The sequence below is a fragment of the Hemiscyllium ocellatum genome, chromosome 29, assembly GCF_020745735.1.
Source record: "Hemiscyllium ocellatum isolate sHemOce1 chromosome 29, sHemOce1.pat.X.cur, whole genome shotgun sequence".
NCBI classification, from domain to species: domain Eukaryota; kingdom Metazoa; phylum Chordata; class Chondrichthyes; order Orectolobiformes; family Hemiscylliidae; genus Hemiscyllium; species Hemiscyllium ocellatum.
In genome coordinates this window covers 33,554,226-33,575,107 of record NC_083429.1, presented here as the reverse complement: position 1 = coordinate 33,575,107, position 20,882 = coordinate 33,554,226, and the positions used below count along the sequence as shown (strand labels likewise).

Sequence of the window (20,882 nt, the reverse complement as noted above, 5' to 3'; positions counted from 1 at the left end):
CCACATGCCGGATCTAAACCCCAGTGAGAGACCACAGGACAGATCTAAAGCCCAATGAGAGACTACAGACCAGAGCCTAACCCCGGTGAGAGACCACAGGTCGGAGCCTAACCCCAGCGATAGACCACAGGCCAGAGCCTAACTGCAGTGAGAGACCACATGCTGGACCCAAACCCCAGTGAGAGACCACATGCTGGACCCAAACCCCAGTGAGATACCACACGGCGGACCCAAACCCTAGTGAGAGACCACATGCCGGATCCAAAGCCCAGTGAGAGATCACATGCCGGACCCAAACCCCAGTGAGACACCACAGGCCAGACCCAAACCCCAGTGAGACAACACAGGCCTGACCCAAACCCCAGTGAGAGACCACAGGCTGGAGCCTAACCCCAATGAGCAACCCATAGGCTGGACCCAAATCCCAGTGAGAGACCACATACTCGACCCAAAGCCCAGTGAGAGACCCATAGGCCGGATCCAAACCCCAGAGAGAGACCCATAGGCTGAACCCAAACCCCAGTGAGAGACCACAGGCCAGACCCAAACCCCAGTGAGAGACCACAGGCGGGAACCTAACCCCAGTGAGATACCACAGGCAGAACCCAAATCCCAATGAGAGACTAGTACTAGACTTGCTGAGTTCCAACAGCACTTTGTTTTCGTTATGCATACCATTGTGCATTTACTCAGTCATCTTGGGCTCATTATAAACAAATTTCAAAATATACCTCCTGAGTTGTTTTATTTAGCTCAACATTTGATAAAATAACATTACAGAAAAAAAACCCTGGTGCCTTCCAATGCTGGAAGGTCAGTAAGTGTTAATTCAGCTATATTGAGCTATCAGATTTCATTAACCATCACTTTTTTTCTCATTGTTTTTCAAAATTATCTTGTGCAATTGCATCATTTCAAAAATATCCATTGTGAGAATTAATTGAATATTTAAAAGTGAAAAACATCTTTGAGAAGTATTGCTTCTAGAGCATGGGGAATCATTTATTCCTTTCCATTGAAAAATAAAAGAATAACTTGCATATATAGTACTTTTCACAACAAGTGTTTGGTCTCAAAAATGTTTTATAACCAATGGAATAATTATTTTTGAAGAGTGGTCATTGTTATAATGTAAGAGATGCATCAACCAATTTGCAGCTAGCAACACCAATATGAGAGAGATCAAATAATCAGTTCTATGATGTTGAGGGATCTCAGATGATCATCAGAGAATGCTGACCCGATTTTTCTTGCAATGGGCTCTTTTACATCTACCGAGAAAGTAGATTGTTGGCAGATGTGATGGTGCTGCACTCCTCAGATGGCCTAGATGGTTGCATTTAATTCCTGGAATGGGACTTGAACTTTCAGGCACAGAGGTGGGATTTATAGCAACTGAGTCATATCTAACATATTGACAATTGTAGTTGTTTCATTGTTCTTGCAAAGGTTATGCTATATAAAATCAACTCACTGGGATGTAATATATAGTAATATATTAATACAGCCTTCTACACTTGAAAAGCAACTTATTTTGTCAGTAGCTATGAAATTTAGCTTAGTCAGTAAAGAATAACTTGCTATGCAGTTTCAATCCATAATTGATACTGAATTAGATACTGTCATTTTGGTAGGTTTTTTCATAAGTTACTTTTACCTTCTCAATTCAATTATCTTATATATGGGCATGATTTTCTGCTTTCAGAAGAAGCAAGAAGAATGCGGGACATGTAAACTTAATTGGGCAAGAGTCTAAAAATCGGGCTGTCGCCTTTGAGATGAATTTGTTCACTTGATTCTCTCTCCTCAAAAGCTGGGTCAGTCATATTGACATCTGATGCTGAAAGCCTCATCTGCATCCATTTGCAACTCATTAGTTATGCAACTCGCTGGAATCAACTCAGCTTCCCCATTAACCTCTGCCAAATCACGATACTTCAATAATGGACCACATATAGCAGGCACGCACCTGGAAACTTGGTCTTTGTATTCCAGCCTAGGTTAGTTCTTTCCCTTCTTGTGAAATGTTGTAAATTTTTATTATTTTCACTTTTGCTGTAAGCACTGTAAGTGCAGTAGGTGTGTCTGAGGGAACCCAGACAGGTTTATCCCTGGGTCACCTCAGAACTCAGCTGGAGGACTACAATGCATTAACTTATGCTTTAGAGATGTTGAATTAGTACAGAAGCAAGGCAGTAGCTTGTGGCTGTTGGGCAGAGTTAAACATCAATTGATTCCTACTATTTCTAGATGAGGGTATTGTTCATGGTCAATCAGACAGTTGGTTCAATTGAAGTTTGGGGACTGACGTGCAGTCAGTCCTAGATATCAAGAAAAATCAGCCTCGCTGGTTGTAAGCCAGCTAGGAGTGATGGCTTACAAATGCAAGAGATTAATAATGGTTAGGGCAAAGTTAGATCCAGTTTCATTAGCAGGGAGATTGAGTTTAGGAGCTGCGAGGTTAAGCTGCAACACTATAAAGCCCTGGTTAGATCATACTTGGAATATTGTGTTCAGTTCAGGTCGCCTCATTATAGGAAGGATGTGGGAGATTTACCAGGATGCTGCCAGAACTGGAGGGTATATCTTATAAAGATTGAGGGAGATAGGGCTTTTATCATTGGAGCAAAGAAGGATGAGAGGTGACTTAGAACATAGAAAAATACAGCGCAGTACAGGCCCTTCAGCCCTCGATGTTGCGCCGACCGAAGCTACCTAACCTACACTAGCCCAATAACCTCCATATGCTTGTCCAATGCCCGCTTAAATGACCATAAAGAGGGAGAGTCCACCACTGCTACTGGCAGGGCATTCCATGAACTCACAACCCGCTGAGTAAAGAATCTACCCCTAACATCTGTCCTATACCTACCACCCCTTAATTTAAAGCTGTGTCCCCTAGTAACAGCTGACTCCATTAGCGGAAAAAGGTTCTCACTGTCAACCCTATCTAAACCCCTAATCATCTTGTACACCTCTATCAAATCTCCCCTAAACCTTCTTTTCTCCAATGAGAACAGCCCCAAGTGCCTCAGCCTTTCCTCATACGATCTTCCTACCATGCCAGGCAACATCCTGGTAAACCTCCTCTGCACTCGTTCCAATGCCTCCACATCCTTCCTATAGTATAGCAACCAAAACTGCACACAATACTCCAGATGAGGCCGCACCAGAGTCTTATACAACTGCAACATGACCTCAGGACTCCGGAACTCAATTCCTCTACCAATAAAGCCCAGTACACCATATGCCTTCTTCACAGCACTATTTACCTGGGTGGCAACTTTCAGAGATCTGTGTACATGGACACCAAGATCCCTCTGCTCATCCACACTACCAAGTAGTCTACCATTAGTCCAGTAATCCATCTTCTTGTTACTCCTACCAAAGTGAATGACTTCACACTTAGCTACATTGAACTCCATTTGCCACCTTTCTGCCCAACTCTGCAACTTATCTATATATATCTTGATAGAGGTATATAAGATGAGAGGCATAGATAGAATGGGGAGCCAGAGATTTATTCCCAGGGCGGAAATGACTATCATGAGGGGGCATAATTTTAAGAAGATTGGAGGAAGATTTAGGGAAGCTGTCAGAGGGTGGTGGGTTTGTGGAATGCACTGCCAGCAGTGGTAGTTGAGTCAGATACACTAGGGACAATTAAGCGAGTCTTGGATAGGCACATGGATGAAAGTAAAATATAGGATATGTTGGTTAGTTTGATCTTAGAGTAGGATAAAAGGTTGCATGACATTGAGGACTGAAGGCCCTGTACTGTGCTGTACTGTTCTATATTTTTTGTATGAGACATGGTAAGTCAGAGATGTGGTTTGTGTCAGCAATACAAGTGCAGGGAGGGGAGAGTTCTAGGTCCTGTCCATGGCAATTTAGCCTGTAGGCAGCTTAAGTCTGAGATGAATCTGGCTGTGTTGGTTAACTAATGGAATTGTTAAAGTCATGGAAAAATTGAATATAGTAGGGTATGATGTAGAGAGTAGGGGAGCATGTGGCACTTCAAAGACATATGAGTAACATTAGAAACTCTACTCCCTTTTGAATACGACTGGGTTGTCCCACATTTCGAGACTGCTGCTTATGCAGCTTATTTCCTTATTGCCTTTTATAGCACTGCAGGAATTATGAACCTTCAGTGCAGCATTACAGTGCCTGAGCAACTACACTATCATGGGTTATGAAGTTTTGAGTTGTTCCCACCATTCGGCTCTACATGTATGAGAAATTGACTCTGATATGGTTGTGCCAACCTCATATTGTAGTTCTACCATGCTTTTGAAAATCCTGAACATGGTTTAGGGTTTGAGATAATAAATACACCATCAATTTTTCCCCATTGTCCACAATGATGCACATGCAGGGTTATCCACTTGGATAGCTCAGTCCTTGGGTCATTCCCTAAAGGTTAACATTAATATCAGTTAATATTCCTGACCGTAATCTGGAGCATTTTGATTCCAATTCTCTAGCTAAATGTTGTAAGGTACCCTGATCGATGGGGTGATCTCTAGTCACTCACCAAGGTATAATGATTGAAAAGCAACACATCTATCTGAGAGTGAAAGAGGTATCATAACGTCACTTACAGTAATATTTTCAGCTGTTACTGGTGTAATAATACACAGAAGTTAGAATAATACAAGTAAATATAGAGAGGTGCAGAATGTATACATTGGTGACACAAGTGTTTAACCAATGTGCTGTAAGTTTTTCTTGCCTCTCCCTCCCACTACATCTACCTCTGTATTCACAGCTGGAGTATGTGGAAACTGCTGACTGTTTCAACCTAGTGATTTTTAAGACTTTGTTGAGTGGACTCTGGACCCAAAGGCCTTAACCTGGTGAGAAATTCCTGTATAGATGTAGGCATACTCTCCTTGGCTGCTGTTGCTGAAGGCGAAGGGGTCTGGTTTACTGGAGGTGGAGGGGATTAATTTTTAAAGTGACCCCTTCCCCTATGTATATCTTTCCCCAGACCAACTGAATGTTTTAAAAGGAGCCAGTAAAACCAGGCTTTCTTGAATTAATAAAACATGTGTTTATTAATTAGAAACGTGAAAAGAAATAGTAAGCAAAGTAATGTACACAGAGACTAGAACTAAAATTGAGCTTAGACTTTCTCAGCTTCAAATAAATTCTTCAGGTTTCTAATCAAACACCTGTGGTCTGGAATTTTCAAACCATAAAACCCTTGCACTCCTTTCAGGAGAATCTGTGCTGTTATATCTAATGTCAGCCAAGGTTTCTGTGAACTGAAAGCAAAAGCTTTCCAATTCATGGTTTTTCGTCAAAGCATAAAGAAATTCTTGATCAGTTTGTACTAAGTGTGAGCTAATGCTTTTCATGTTTTCTCTGTCCAATTGTAAAACTTTTAGAATGCAAAAAATTCTGTGATCACTCTCAGAACACTTGTTCACCTTAGTTTAAAAATAATTATGGATTTGGAAATAATGACATGTTAATCATCACACACACACACACACACACACACACTCAGTTATACTTTAATAGAAATATGTACCTTTACAGTCTTTCCATTTGAAGCTGAATGTCTCTCTAGAAGCCACTGAATTGGCTGTATCATTCCTCTTAATAAATGTTAATTAAAGTTTGATATGTTTACAGGAGATCCAGGATTCCAATCTGTACTTATAACAGTTTCTGTTTGTTTTTAACCATTATTTCTTTCAATGGACAATATTTGAAAAAACATCATCAGTTTCTCAATGTTAACCTTAGATTTTCCTGTCATGGTGAAATATGGTGAAACTTTGTATTTCACTTTCTACTACATAACTTACACTTTTGCAAGTGGCATCAAATAAAATGATTGTAAAATTATGCGTTGGTAGCAGTTTTTGTCAGTTGTTATTATAGTCTTTATAACTAAAATGAAAGACATTTAGCCTTTTAATTTTCTCGTGTCATTCAAACAGTTTAAAAACTGGCATCGCTGATATAACTTAATGTAATTATAGTTGATTGATCTATAACAGTATATAAATTATAGGGTAAGACCATTCAACTCACATGCAAACATTTGTTCATATTTGTGTTAGTTTATTTGTGCTTTTAAACTTAATGAGCAGTTATAAAAAACAAACCTTTTTGGCCCCAGACACACTCAGAAAGTTAATTATCAATCTGTATTGTTCAAATGGCAGAAACTATTGGAATCCTTTGATAGCAAGTAGAGAGACCTTTGTAAACACTAAACAAAGAACTCAGTGTAAGAATGTTGTTTGTTTATGGACTAGGTTTTATTTCCCATTACCAGGGGATGCTTACTAAGGTTAATGATAACTAGAAGTACATAGTTAGGACTACTCTTATTCATGAGTTGTTTACTGATTATTACGTTTGGTCTGGGCATTAATCCAGTTTTTATCTTATGCAAGAACTACAAGTTCATCAAGAACTACATATCCACCGAGAAACTGATGGTGCATAACCATATTGCCTTCACAATCATACAAGAGTGGGAACAAAGAGTCCACTTTAGCAATGAAAGCAGCACACCTTAAGCAAATCTTACAAATCTGCCACAGCACATGCTACAAGGAAACTGATGTAAAGGACTGAGAATGAAAGTTCTACGCCCTCCCCAAAACTTAAGCTAATTGTATTTGCTTACTGTGGTGCATAGATCATAATTTGTGAATATATATCTGTGAAACTTTCTGTCAGCTTCCATAAGATGAGCAATATTTTAACAGGGAACCATGAAGCTTTTGAGTTCCATGGAGGATTGTATGTGAAATTATTGATTTTTCTGCTATCTGCAAATATGTTTTCTTAATCCTGCACCAAAATGAAGTGAACCCTATTTTTAGTCTCAAATTGGAGCAGTTGCTAATTCACTCTCTTGCATTTGCATAATCTATTCTTTCCTAATATTGGGTGTTTGATTGGAATCAAGTAATTCAGGCATGAATGCAGCAAAAGTAATTGCTGTCTAGAAAATTAAAGGAAAGGGATTTGAAAAAAAAATAAATGAAAATTATAAGTTGAAACTGAATTGTGTGTGAGCCATATGTTTACCGTTTATATCATATTGGAGGATTGTTCAGTTCAATGTAATTATCAACAGTCGAATTCCTCACATCTGCAAAAGCAATTAGAGTATTTAATAGGGTATTTTTCCCTTAATAATTCTGACATAATCTGTACTGTGCTGTCAACTGTAAAATACAAATGAATATAATATATTCTGTATCGAATCAATACAGGCTGTTGATATAGGTTTTCAGACTAAAGTGATCGAAGGATATGGGGATCTGATACATTGCATGCAGTTGGAGTATTTAGGCTACAATCTTGCGGCTCTGACTGAGACCTGTGCATTTCTTAAATAGGGTTTCTTTGGCAGGTAGTGGGATCACATTCATTCCAGTTGATATTTTAATCCTGGGTTTTTGTGCATATAGTTCATCTGTAATCTCACCTTGTCTTGGGAAAGACCTTATTTATTGGATTTGGTTGTTGTGGTATTTGAAGTGAAAAATCACATGGAAATGCTTCAGTGAGGGAGAAACTTAAAACCCTTGGTATCAGAAAAGAAAAAGTATTGGAGATGCATAATGGACTTAGAAAATCTGATTATGATCAAACAAAATCAACATGATTTTTCAAAAGCAAACTTGTGTCCAATAAATTAATTGGATTTTTTTTTGAATATCACTCGTAAGATGGATAAAGAGGATCTGATAGATGAAGTGTATCTGGATTTCTAAGAGTATTCAAAAAGCTGTCACACAAGACGTTAATGCACAAGATAAGGACTCACTGAGTTTCGGCTAATCTTTTAGTCTGGCAACACAATTGGTCAACAGTTTAAAAGTAGGGGTTAATGGACAATTTTCAGGTCAGCAGGTTTTAGCTATTACAGCGTTTCATGGACTAATGCTGGGGTCTCAGGCTTTTTCCATCAATCTTGATCACTAAGACAAAAGGGGAGAGAATAATGTATCTAAATTTGCTGATGATTAAAAGTTGATTGGGAATACAGTTTTGAGCAAGGCACAAAGAAATTGGAAAGAGACGTAGACAAAAAGACATATGAGTAGGCAACAAAGTGACAGATGGAATATAATATTGTAAAACACAACATTATTTACTTGGCCAGAAGAATAAGTAGGCAGAATATATTTATAAAAAGTGTGAAACAGATAAATGTTGATATGTGGAGGAAATTGGATTTACTTGCACAAGGATGCAGAAAGTTAGCATTCAGGTTCTTAGGAAGACAAATGATATGTTGTCCTTCTTTGCAAGGAAACTGGCATACAAGAAAAATAGAATCTTAAATTGTACAAGACTTTGAGACAGTAGAGCAAAAATATGGTAGACTTGTTCTTGGATTATCCTGTGCTGACAGGCTGATTAGATTGGACCTTTTATTCCAAATGGAATCTCTTTGGGGAAATAAAACATCCTTCTGTAGGAGTTTTAGAGAGTAGGCACTGAGAAATTGTTTCCCTGAGTGGGGAATCGAGAACATGGAGGCACATTCTCAGGACCAGTTATTGTTGTCATGATGCTGTCATATTAAAAAGGTTACTTTGTCCTAAGGTTTTTTGAAGAGAGGTTGTAAAGGCAAAGGCGAAGAGTCTTGGGAGCTGAAAAGATAAAACAGCTTAAGAGTAGAAGGGAAGTGGCTAGTTCTCCCAGTTTAGGGTTTTCTAGTTTTTTTTAGCTGTAGTGATCACAAGATGTTTTGAATACTAGAAGGGTTGCAAGCTTCAGTAAACAATTCCTAACTAACTTTCTCTGAAATTTCTCTGGATATTGTTCCCTCCTGTCTGTAAGAATCTGTGTTTGTATTTATCTTTTTGCCAAGGGGTGTATATATGGGATGTTACCATATTGGAACAGTTAATTAGTTAATTTGAGATATCGAGTCAGTTAAGTTTTCTAAGAATAAAGTTATTCCAAATTCCACTTTCTTTTGTTTGTGTTTCAACTATAGTGTTTGAATAAATTCTGTTTTGCGTAAAGAGTGGTTTGACCAGTTGCTTTACAGCTGGAATACCCATTTCGCACTTACCTTTAAAATAAGAAAAGGTTAGTGTCTAGGGTGCCTTCTTAAAAACCTTCGGGGGGGGCTGGCCTGCTCCGTAATATTGTATAGTTAGTAATATAGGAATATATAAATGTTCATCCACTGAAATGTCCCCATAACACACAAGCCATCAAAGTTCAGGAAAAGAAATAAGAAACACTTTTCTCTGCAGATTCTTGCTTTCATAAAGGAAACTGTGGCCAATGGATTGGAGTTGAAGCTCAAGGAATAAAGATTAGGATGTTCCTAAGTTAGTCCCTTTAGAGGTTCTAGCAAATCACGAATGGTTATCTCTGAAGTCTTGGAGACATGGGTTACTCAGAAAATATAACCTTGAGATGCACTTTAAAAGATTCCTGAATTTGAGGGTCCCGTTTTCACAAGTGTTTTAATTAACTACTAAATTATTTAATTCACTTATTTCTATTCCTTTTTACACTTATTGTATTAGATGTCCTGTACTATTCTGAACAGTAGGAATCAAATTGACGTTACCCACTTACCAGCTAGTCAGCTATCACCTAGCTTCTTTCCTGCTTAAAAAAAAAGTGAGAACCCATTTCAAACATGTTTAAAAACTAGCAGAAGAGCATCTTTTTCTTCTCCTCCATAAATCTCTGACTCATTCAATTGCCAGTACTCTGTTTATTACTGCCACCCGAGATGCCCATATTTAAAAACTTCTACAGTGAACCTAGTTATAGAAAAAAAAAGCAGTTTAAGCTTGGCTAACTAACTCCGTGTTTGTTGTCCAACCAAGGATAGTGGGCAGGCTTCTGTGGATGCAGGACAGATCAGAAGGTCGGCAGCTGTGGATAGCTGCAACTCAGCTGGGGAAGGTGGCTATTCTGAGGGGGTTGAAGGACTGTGAATATGCCTCAAAAATGAAGAAAACATTTATGAAATACCAAACTAAAAATAAGGCTCAAACATGGAAGGCTATTAAAATAGATGGGGAAACCTCCTAAATGTTGATGCTGCCTTTGGGTGTGGCTTTTCATCCTTTTTATATGGACAAGGACCCTGAGGTTCTGATGACCCTGTACCAGGTTCTATCCACTACAGCGCTAAGGGAATCAGACCCCCACCCCCCTCCCCCCAACATTTAATTAGACGGATTGGCTGTTCACTGCTGTTGCATTGACCTAATTTCTTCTATTCTGTATGCAATCTGATATTTTTGGTGGCCTCCAGTGAGACCTGGAAAAAGCAGTTGGAACATGCATAACAGTTGGTTAATCAAGTTTTAACTAGTTTCCAGGAGGGAGAGTAAAACTGGAATTGGCCTTTGATTTGGAAATATGGAAAAAATATGGTTTGAGCAAGGCAATATCGATACCTGGTAGCTGCCTTTACTGATTTTTAAATGCTGAAATACAAGATGGCACTACCTGCCAACCTCCTTCCACCTATCACATCTCCATCACCCCTCTCCCAAGTCCCTCCTCCCTACCTTTTATCTTAGCCTGCTGGACACACTTTCCTCATTCCTGATGAAGGGCTTTTGCCCGAAACGTCGAATTTCCTGTTCCTTGGATGCTTCCTGACCTGCTGCGCTTTAACCAGCAACACATTTTCAGCTCTGATCTCTAGCATCTGCAGACCTCATTTTTTACTGGGGGATAATTGTATGATTTAGGTTTGGGTGAATCTCTCATTGCTTGTACAAAGTTCCATTTCTGGTTAAAATGAATAGATTATAAGTTCCCACTCATGGTAGTCCCAATTAATCTAGATAAAATATTAAACCTTCCTTGTGGCCGTACTTCAAAGTTCTAAAATATTTGACTCAAATCTTGATCATAGAGCAAACTGGAACATTGTTAAATCGTTTTCAGATGAGGATATCAGTTAGAGGATTTTAAAATGGCTCTACATCCACTGGGAAAACATGCCCATGGCAAAAACGTAATAGTTACAAAAAATTTTTTTTGCTTTACTGTGATATTCTAGTCTTCATTGGTCATTTGATTTTCAGGCTCGCAATTAAAATAATTTATCGGAGGAATTATAGTGCTAGAAATTGTATTATGCCTATTCCTCAAAAAGTTAGCAAAAGCAAACCAGTTTAATACTGATATAGGCTCAACAGGCATTGGTCAACTACAAGAGAAGCAATTTTAAGTATTCATGCCGTTTAAATATATAAATTTGGTCCTAATTTCTGTTGAATGATTCCACTAGGATGTAAACATGCAGCAGACGTTTGGGAGTTTGGCTGGGCCCAAGCATGGCGCTTCAGCATGCCCTACCTCAATGGAGTTGACTACTATTTATTTGTCAAGCACCCCCTATCCACAAGGGGAGCAGGAGTGCTTCTCCGATACAGGTTATGATTGTGTTCATGTCCCACAACTTGAATCTTCTCTCTTGAGAATGGTCTGTTGTTTGAGAGTCAACTGGCTTGACATTAAAGGTGTCCAATCAATCAGTATATTCAGGGCAGTAACACACAAAATAATGCAGATACCTAATTTTCATTACCAGTTCAACCTCAAATTCAAGTGCATGCTGATCTCACAGCCCCTAATCTGGATTGAAAAACAGAATCCAATTAATTTAAGGGTCTTGGAAAGTCAGTAATTAATAGCCTCACAGGAGGCTCCGAAGCACTGAGGATGTCACCTAGACACGGGATGAAATGTCTGCAACACAAATTCCCAGCTCGGCGAACAGAACCACAACAACGAGCAACCGAGCTACAAATCTTCTCCCAAACTTTGAACACCTATGGGCGAGAGGCGCTAAGACAAGCCAGGAAATGGGAATCCTGTGCCAACCGCCTAAGCGCCACATACGAACAACTCCGGTTCCCGCACGGGTGCCGAAAGAATCAAATCCTTCCACCATGTGTCAGATACAGACCACCAGTCAACAACCCACAAGCTAGGGACACAGCCAGACAGAACGGATTCAGGATGATCCAAGTAATGATTACAGACGCACATAACAGTCTACACAAATACAGACAAGAAATTGTGCGCCAAAAATCGTTAATTTCAAAAACCACCAGTCAGGAATGGACCTGCACCAAAGAACAGGCCATCACCATAGGACAGAACAGGACCACACACCGCAAAAAGACGGCACTAAAAGAAAAAATGGCCAAGCTAACACATAACAGAGAGGACACCACAACACATACCTGGGTTAGAAACTTCTCCCACAGACACGGAAAGAACAATACTGGCCAAGGGACTCAACTACAACCACAGGGATGCCAAGACAGCAGACTTCCTAGCAGCACTAGAATACACACTCAGAAACAATGGACAGACAGAAAAGACGCAACAAACAGTGAGACAAAGTATCGTACCCCTGATAACAAGGAGAAGACAAACACATAACCTTAACACCAAAGAGAGGGAAGCACTAAGAAATGATAAGAACATAATCACACTACCAGCAGACAAAGGCAGAATGATGGTCATCTTGGACAAAGCAGAGTACATCCAAAAAACGCAGTAACTACTTGCAGATACCAACACCTACCAAAAGAGGGAGTTTGACCCCACCCCACAGCTCACCAATATGATAAACAACACACTGAGGAACCTGCAAAAAAAGGGACAGATAACCAGGTTTGACCTGTAGAGAATGAAACCTGAAAGCAACAACAACCCCAGATTCTATGGACTATCGTAAGTGCACAAACCAGACATCCCACTCAGACCCATAGTATCATTACCAGGGATACCATCACACAAACTGGCTAAAGAACTACAGCAGAAACTGAAACACCTGATCAGTGGATCCAAACACTCTATACAGTCAACACAGGAATTCTTGGACATCGTCAGAAATATACACATAGACAAGGAAGAAACTGTGGTCTCATTCGATGTAACAGCACTGTTCACCTCTATCGACAAAACCCTAGCCAGAGAAACAATAACCAACCTGCTGGACACACAGAACAGACAACAAGACGGGGAACCTATCAACAAAGACTGCATACTCAAACTACTGGACCTGTGCCTCACAATACACTTCACATTCAACAACCAAATATATGAACAAATCAACAGCACACCCACGGGCTCACCCATCTCTGGACTCACAGCAGAAGCGGTAATGCAAAGGTTTGAACAAACAGTCTTACCGCAAATTCAACCCAAACCCTGGGTCAGATATGTAGATGATACCTTTGTAATCATTAAAAACACAGAAATAGAGAACACACACCAGATCATCAATGCCACACTCACAGGAATCCGATTCACTAGAGAGGAAGAAAAGGACAACCAACTCCCATTCCTAGACGTGATGGTACAGAGAACACCGAACGGAGAATTTACCACAAAGGTACACAGGAAAGCCACACAGACAAAGCCCTGAACGACGAAAGCAACCACCCCAACACACACAAAAGAAGTTGCATCAAGACACTGTTCAAAAGGACCACAACACATTGCAGTATACCAGAACTGCAAAAAGGCAAAGAAGAACACCTATACAGTGTATTCGCCAAAAACGGATACCCGCGCAATTTCATCAACAGATGCCTAAGGGAAAGACAACGGAATGAGGACATGCCACAACCCAAAGGACTAGCCACACTACCATACGTCAAAAACGTTTCTGAGCTGACAGCCAGACTACTGCGACCACTAGGACTCATAACAGCACATAAACCAACAGCCACTCTCGGACAACAACTCACCAGGATGAAGGACCTGATTCCCAGCATGAGCAAAACCAATGTAGTGTACAAAATCCCATGCAAGGACTACATAAAACACTACATAGGACAAACAGGAAGACAGCTAACGATCCACATTCTTGAACACCAACTAGCCACGAAACGACATGACCAGCTATTCTTAGTAGCCACACACTCAGACGACAAGCAACATGAGTTCGACTGGGATAACACTACTATTATAGGACAAGCCGAACAGAGTACAGCCAGAGAATTCCTAGAGGTATGGCACTCATCCACAGATTCAACTAATAAGCACATCGACCTGGACCCAATGTACCGGCCACTGCAGCGGACGGCTGGAACTGACAACTGGAAACGGCAGATACAAATCACTATAAATGCCGGAGGAAACATTATAGAAGCGCTTCACAGGAGGCTCCCAAGCACTGAGGATGTCACCTAGACAGGAGACGAAACGTCGGCAACACAAATTCCCAGCTCGGCGAACAGAACCACAACAACGAGCACCTGAGCTACAAATCTTCTCCCAAACTTTGAGTAGATAATTGAATTATGCGATATCATTTGATATGTATTTAAACTAGTTTAATTTAGGCATTTCTGCTGAATTACCCATGAGAGTCAACTGTCATGTTGCATTATTTGTCTTATGACAAAAATAAAATGAGAATCACTGAATGTCATACTCAATCAAATGCAGTGATATTTACTGGGACCCAAAGGGATGAAAATTCCATAGGCCGAATTAAATTCTTGAACCAACACAGAAGTGTGGTGGGTTCAGGGATAATGGTTGTCAATTGGGTCATTAATCAACCTATTTAGCATGCAGACTCTCAGCCAAAATCCCCCATCAGCCCCCTTCTACCTCTACCTGGAGTTAATTGAGGGAGGATTTGTTGATGGTCGGAGACTGACGAATGGCCTGTCCCACAATTAAGTGGGTCCAGCCACTGGTTTCTCTGTAACAAGTTTGCAATAAATCTAACATTGTGTGTACAGAAGGGAAAAAAAAACAAGTCTCAAAAGAATAGTATTCAAAATGTTCCCCAATTTCGACAATGATGATTTGCACCAGAGTACTAACATCATGACTAAATTGTTTGTTTAATTGATTCGGCACCATTTTCTGTTTCTTCTAAGAAAGATGTAGTCAACAGTTTCAAAGTTTTCTACTTGTACAACTTTGCTAAGAATTGCATAGAAAAATACTTGGTGGACAGAGTAACAGTGACTATTGATGCTTTTGGAACTGTAGCTCAGAGCAAGTTATTTGTTTCCAGAAATGAAGGGTTGGTGGAGAAATAGGAAAAATCTGGAGTATTTATTTTGTAGTTTGCACAACTATTTCAACTCCTGTTTCGAAACCAGAAAGATTTTGAGGTTTTTTTCAAAAAAAATCACGCCTTCATTGTATCCGAAGCAATCAAATTTATACAATGTTTGATTCTGAAAATGTGTCATGTTTTTCAAATGATATCATGATTTTCCTTAAAAAAAAATCAGTTTACCTTGTTGGCTATTCTTATTGATTTTATATCCTAGCTGAAGCACATCTAATTAGAAAAGTATTTAAGACAAATAGACCATTTGGCCCTTGAAACTTGCTCAGTCATTCAGCATAATCATGATGTTGTGATCATTGTGTTTTCACCACCACTATTCTGTCTCCCCCCACAAACTATACCTTTTATTCCTTATCTATAATCTAAATAATTCAACCTTGAGTTATTAAATGACCCATTCTCCATTTATTTCTGAGCAATGGAATTCCATAGACTTGCTGACCATCTGAAAGAAAAGAAAATCCTCATCTCCATCTTATTCTCTATTTCTCTGTATCTCTGCACTTTCCCATCCTAAACTCTGTCCCCTAACCTTTGTCTTTCCTACAAGGAGATACATGCTGTTGGAATCTGTCTTGTTAAGTCCTGTCATGGTCTTGCACGTTTCAATAAGATCACTTTTCATTCTTCTAATCTCCAAATGGTACAGGTCCAATCTGTTCAACCTGTATTCTGGGAATAAGTCAAATCAACCTTCTCTGAAGTACTTATGTGGAATCTATTTTCAAGTAAGGAGACTAAAATTGTACCTCTAAATGTGGGTTGCCAAGTCCCTGTACAGCTGCAGTGAAACATCCTGATTTACATATTCCACTCCCCTTGTCATAAATACCAGTATTCCAGTTGTTTTCTTACTGTATATGCAGACTAGATTTTTGATGATTCATGAACCAAGGCATGCAAATCATACTGTACCTCTACTTTCTGCCAACTAAATGGTATACTGTTTTTCCAACCTTCGTGACAAAGTGCACAAGTTCATATTTTTCCTCATTATACTCTATTATTGCCTAAATAACCTATCTGTATCCCTTTGCGGATTCCTCGCCTCATCTGGCAATTCACTTTCTTACCTACCTGGCATCATTCACAAATTAAATTACTGTATCCCCACGTCCAATTTGATCATTGATTTAGATTGAAAATAATTGATACCCCAGTACTGATTCATAAGCAATAGGAGCAGGAATAGGCCATTTAGCTTCTCAAGCTTGCGCTGCCACTCCAGCAGTAACAATTTGGCAACTCAGTGAAGACATATTTAATCTTGATTCTCTGCTTCCTATCAGCTAACCAATCCTTTATCCATAAGTATGTTACCATGTACAAGTTGAACTCTTGTTATGCAGTCCATGTGCAAATGCAACAAGACCCGTACAATATCCAGGGTTAGGCTGACAATTGGCACCAGAAAATGGCCAGATAATGACCATCCCTAATAAAATGCAATCTAACCACCACCTCTTGACATTAATGTTGTGACCATCATTGAATCCCTCACTTTAAACATTCTGGATTTACCACTGACCAGAAACTCAACTGGACTCACTTGCCCAGAGCTGCCGACCAATTAGATGTCTAGCAGTTTTCGATCATGGGTTTTCCCTCCAAGTGAGAAGTGGAATTCTAACATTTCGCCAAACATTAAATGGCTAAGGGGCAACTAAATCATGAGATGTGCAGTCCTAGTCAGTTCTTTGAATGGCTATTGTCTGTTCAACTACAGCCATTAGTCTTTCAGCCACTCTGTGACTGTCAGGGACTGATACTTTACAGGCAGGAGGTTATAGATCGTAGTTCTTGGCAATAAACTGCCACTTCATTCTTTATTTGTTATAACTCTGTCAGGTGCAGGGCTTCTCTTTTATCATGTTTAAAAAAGCACACTCAACATCTTTTATTTGGCTCTTTTAGAGTCATAGAGATGTACAGCATGGAAACAGATCCTTCGGTCCAACTCATCCATGCCGACCAGATATCCCAACCTAACCTAGTCCCACCTGCCAGCACCAAGCCCATATCCCTCCAAACCCTTCCTATTCATATATCCACCCAAATGCCTCTGAAATGTTGTAATTGTACCAGCCTCCACCATTTCCTCTGGCAGCTCATTCCATACATGTACCATCCTCTGTGTGAAAAAGTTGCCCCTTAGGTCTCTTTATATCTTTCCCCTCTCACCCTCTAGTTCTGGACTCCCCTCACCCCAGGGAAAAAGACTTTGTGTATTTATCCTATCCATGCACCTCATAATTTTGTAAACCTCTATAAGGTCACTCCTCAGCCTCCAATGCTCCAGGGAAAACTGCCCCAGCCTGTTCAGCCTTTCCCTATAGCTCAAATCTTCCAACCCTGGCAACATTCTTGTAAATCATTTCTGAACCCTTTCAAGTTTCACAACATCTTTCCAATAGGAAGGAGACCAGAATTGCACACAATATTCCAACAGTGGCCTAAACAATGTCCTGTACAGCCGCAACATGACCTCCCAACTCCTGTATTCAATACTCTGACCAATAAAAGAAAGCACACCAAACACCGCCTTCACAATCCTATCTACCTGCGACTCCATATTCAAGGAGCTATGAACCTGCACTCCAAGGTCTCTTTGTTCAGTAACACTCCCTAGGAACTTACCATTAAGTGTATAAGTCCTGCTAAGATTTGCTTTCCCAAAATGCAGCACCTCACATTTTTCTGAATTAAACTCCGTTTATCACTTCTCAGCCCACTGGCCCATCTGGTCAAGATCCTGTTGTAATCTGAGGTAACCCTCTTCGCTGTCCACTACATCTACAATTTTGGCGTCATCTGCAAACTTACTAACTGTACCTCTTATGCTCGCATCCAAATCATTTATGTAAATAACAAAAAGTAGAGGACCCATCACCGATCTTTGTGGCACTCCACTGGTCACAGGCCTCCAGTCTGAAAAACAACCCTCCACAACCACCCTCTGTCTTCTACCTTTGAGCCAGTTCTGTATCCAAATGGCTTGTTCTCCCTACATTCCGTGAGATCTAACCTTACTAAACAGTGTCCCATGGGGAACCTTGTCGAACGCCTTACTGAAGTCCATATAGATCACATCTACTGCCCTGACCTCATCAATTCTCTGTTACTTCTTCAAAGAAACTCAAGCAAGTTTGTGAGATATGATTTCCCATGCACAAAGCCATGTTGCCTATCCCTAATAAGTCCTTGCCTTTCCAAATACATGTGCATCCTGTCCCTCAGGATTCCCTCCAACAACTTGCCCAATCTGAAAGTAAATTCTTAGCTTTTAAATGGAAGTCATCAATTCACTTTACTTGCTAAGTAAGTTCATTACTTTTCTGCCATATCTATCTATGACTTAATCTCACTTATGCATGACTTAATTGTTGATTGTGATAAATGGGTATTGAATATGGGCACTATTGGCAAATAATTAGCATAATCCATACACTAAAATGATAGTTTTCTATTGCAATAGTCTCAGGTTAGATATTTGACCTAAAATAAATGATTTTGACAAACTGGAATTCTGCAGTTGAATTAGAGTTCTACTTGATATAGAAATTAATTTATGTGGAGTGAGTTCTTTTCACCAAACTTATTAAGACCATAAGACATAGGAGTGGAAGTAAGGCCATTCGGCCCATCGAGTCCACTCCGTCATTCAATCATGGCTGATGGGCATTTCAACTCTACTTACCCGCATTCTCCCCGTAGCCCTTAATTCCTCGAGACATCAAGAATCTATGTATATTAATGTTTCTTTTCAGGCCAGATTCACATTCTGTTCTTGTTATTTAGAGTCATAGAGATGTACAGCATGGAAACAGACCCTTCGGTCCAACCGGTCCATGCCGACCAAATATCCCAACCCAATCTCGTCTCAAATGCCAGCACCCGGCCCATATCCCTCCAATCCCTTCCTATTCATATACCCATCCAAATGCCTCTGAAATGTTGCAATTGTACCAGCCTCCACCACATCCTCTGGCAGATTATTCCATAAATTTACCACCCTCTACGTGAAACCGTTGCCGCTTAGGTTTCTTTCATATCTTTCCCCTCTCACCCTAAACCTGTGCCCTCTACTTCTGGACTCCCCACCCCCAGGGAAAAGACTTTGTATATTTATCCTATTCATGCCCCTCATAATTTTGTAAACCTCTATAAGGTCACCCCTCAGCCTCCATTACTCCAGGGAAAACAGCCCCAGCCTGTTCAGCGTCTCCCTGTAGCTCAGATCCTCCCACCCTGGCAACATCCTTGTAAATCTTTTCTGAACCCTTTCAAGTTTCACAATATCTTTCCGATAGGAAGGAGACCAGAATTGCACAGAATATTCCAACAGTGGCCTAACCAATGTCCTGTACAGACGCAAAATGACCTCCCAATTCCTGTACTCAATACTCTGACCAATAAAGGAAGGCATACCAAACGCCTTCTTCACTATCCTATCTACCTGCGACTCCACTTTCAAGGAGCTATGAACCTGCACTCCAAGGTCTCTTTGTTCAGCAACACTCCCTAGGACCTTACCATTAAGTGTATAAGTCCTACTAAGATTTGCTTTCCCAAAATGCAGCATCTCGCATTTATCTAAATTAAACTCCATCTGCCACTTCTCAGTCCATTGGCTAACCACTACACCTACAATTTTGGCGTCATCTGCAAACTTACTAACTGTACCTCTTATGCTCGCATCCAAATCATTTATGTAAATGACAAAATGTAGAGGACCCAGCACCGATCCTTGTGGCACTCCAGTCTGAAAAACAACCCTCCACAACCACCCTATGTCTTCTACCTTTGAGCCAGTTCTGTATCCAAATGGCTAGTTCTCCCTGTATTCCATGAGATCTAACCTTGCTAATCAGCCTCCCATGGGGAACCTTGTCGAATGCCTTACTGAAGTCCATATAGATCACATCTACTGCTCTGCCCTCATCAATTTTCTTTGTTATTTCTTCAAAAATCTCAATCAATTTTGTAAGACGTGATTTCCCATGCACAAAGCCGTATTGAGTATCCCTAATCAATCCTTGCCTTTCCAAATACATGTACATCCTGTCCCTCAGGATTCCCTCCAATAACTTGCCCACCACTGAGGTCAGGTTCACCGGTCTATATTCCCTGGCTTGTTTATTAATCTCCTGTGATTTAAAAATGCAAATGTTTTTAACAATAAAGTTATTCTATTTTAAATTGATTTGCAATTTATAAGTTTAGATTGATAGACATCACTACTTTTGGTAATTCAATTATAATGCAATTGGGAAAACTATGCTAAACAATAAAACTTAGTTTATGCACATGCAATTCACAGTGCTCTAGAACGGAAGCTAAGCCACAAATAACAACATGACGACATTTGGATATGAAAAATATCTCCTTGCCCTTGACAATCAGATTGGCATGAGTACAACATTTGTTATTGCCATATGTACCCTTGTTGTATGTTGTGCCACACGAGCTGTTGAAATATTGTTAACAATTGAGAAGTCTGTGTGGTATTGGATTTTTGACAACTTTCAAAAGTAGATTAATTTTCTTATTTCCTTAAGAGTCTGAAACAGCATTTTTTGTTGGCCTTGGTTAACCAAAGGTACTGATTTGTATTTAAAATTAACATTTTAGTTCATACAATTTAAATAGAATTCTAATATATATTATATTGCCAATCAGTTGGGTGATTGTTGATAATTCACTAGGTTATCTCAAATATTAATTAAAATAAACAAGGTAAGTAAACTGAATGATGTACAGTTCTATATTTCGTTTGAATCGTGATTTATAA

General features: G+C 39.8%; 1 protein-coding gene across 4 annotated transcripts in view; it reads left to right on the top strand.

The window, feature by feature from the left end:
* The window catches only part of LOC132829473 (protein Aster-B-like), a 599,261-nt gene that overhangs the window by 296,466 nt on the left and 281,913 nt on the right, over window positions 1-20,882 (top strand). The window lies entirely within an intron of this gene.